Source organism: Anolis carolinensis, chromosome 4 (assembly GCF_035594765.1).
Source record: "Anolis carolinensis isolate JA03-04 chromosome 4, rAnoCar3.1.pri, whole genome shotgun sequence".
Classification (NCBI taxonomy): Eukaryota; Metazoa; Chordata; class Lepidosauria; order Squamata; family Dactyloidae; genus Anolis; species Anolis carolinensis.
Genome location: NC_085844.1, coordinates 44,408,563 through 44,410,673, shown reverse-complemented (window position 1 = coordinate 44,410,673; position 2,111 = coordinate 44,408,563).

The following is a 2,111-nucleotide window of genomic DNA, read 5'->3' as shown; positions in this document are numbered from 1 at the left end:
TGTAGTATATGAAATCTTTCAAGGAGGGATGGGTAGCTCTAGCCCATGGGTCCTGAAACTAAGGCCTGCAGTCCAGATGTGGCCCTCCAAGATTGGAAACAACTTTTTTTTTCGTGTTAGGAGCAACCGGAGTTGCTTCTGGAGTGAGAGAATTGGCCATCTGCAAGGACGTTGCCCAGGGGACGCCCGGATGTTTTGATGTTTTACCATCCTTGTGGGAGGCTTCTCTCATGTCCCCACATGGAGCTGTAGCTGATAGAGGGAGCTCATCCGCACTCTCCCCAGGTGGGATTCGAGCCTGTCAGCCTTCAGGTCAGCAATCCAACCTTCAAGTCACAAGGCTTTTATCCCCTAGGCCATTGGAGGCTCCTAGGAAACAACTTGAAGGCACACAACAACGACAATCCTAATTAATTGAGTATCTCCTCGGCCAAAAGCAGTCCCACACTTCCCATTTAAATATTGGTAATTTTATGTTGGTTAAAAATGTTCTTCATTTTAAATACAGGGTGTTTGAAAAAGTACTCCCTATTCACCATTTAATTTAAATAGTGAATAGGGAGTTCTTTTTCAAACACCCTGTTATTGTATTGTTCTTTCATATATTTTTGCACTACAATTAAAATATGTGCAGCATGCATAGGAATTTGTTCATTTTTTTTCAAACTATAGTCCTGTCCCCCCCAACAGTCTGGGGGACTATGAACCAGACCTCTGCTTAAAAAGTTTGAGGACCCCTGCTTCAGCAATTGCCTCGACTGGCAGAGTACTTTGAGCCAACCTTGATGGTAATCCTGTGAAATGAGCTGCCAGTCTGCGGATGGAGGGTAGGAAGTCCCACTCTCCTTATAGTCTTCCTTATCTTCTGGCTATGCACTACTTTACTTGTGCACAGAAACATGAATGAAGTGCTGTTCAAGTTGTTGAACTAAATTGGGCAAACCAAAGGTCTATAACCTTAGAGTGTCATTGCTTCTTGCATGGAATTAGAATGCAAGGTAAAACTAGGAAGGTGATGACAGGAAGTGTAATTGGAAAGGCCTAATTTAACTTTCCTTCATTTTGATGCTTGTGTTTAGGTGGCACATTAGATCCTGAAGTATTCCAGAAAATTGCCTACTGGAATGGCCCAATGAAGCTTGAATGGTACCTGGCAAGATTTCTCATCTACAAGAAATGATGATGGAAGAGCATGTGCTCCTAAGACATAATTTATAAGGGGCTCTTAGAAGCAATTGCCGTAGCTTTGTGCAGTGATGGGATAGAGCTGAAAATAACAGGTAATGGGACCAGTGTCCCTTTAAGAGTCGCTAAGGTTACTAATGGATATAGGTCATGGTGACAGCCTTAAATAAACCTTCTGTAATAAACAAATCATTTTGTGTTTTCATGAGATTACCATCAGTCTCGGGCTGCTTCTGTGGAGCTAAGAATGTGTGAAAGAAATGAGTATGATAGGTCATATACATCATACTGTCATGTCCCAAGAATGGGGGGAGGGCTTTAAAGGTAGCCCTCATTGTTTTCCAGATATTGAAAATATGCATTAATAGGAAGCTTGTTTAAGCACATCACTCCGTCAGGACTGCCCTATATAAACTAATAATTGTGTCAAATTGTACCACCTTCTCCTCCCAATTCATGTAATCGTTCCTAATCAGAAGCCTGTTTCCAAGATTCAGCAAGCATCTCATTCTAGTCTATGGGCAATACACAGTCTGTAAAACCAGTCCACAGGAAGCTGCAGAAAGCTAGGACCCATTGAAATCAGTGAACTGTGGCCTGGTTTACTTTGCTGCTATTAATCATTGTCTCATTCATTTTATTTAGACCCCAGGCTCATCCAGACTTCTGAAATATCTGTGATCATGGCACTTCTTCTTCTTTCTTTCTTTTTTGTGTGTCAGGAGTGACTTGAGAAACTACAAGTCACTTCTGGTGTGTACATTGCTGTACTTTCACATGCATGCCTTTTTCAGAGGTCCAAACAACACTTCTCTTAACCTAGTATAATCCCTGGTAATTCCCACACCCTACTTCTAGAACAGTGGTTCTCAATCTGTGGGTCCCCAGGTGTTTTGGACTACAATTCTAAGAAATCCCAGCCAGTT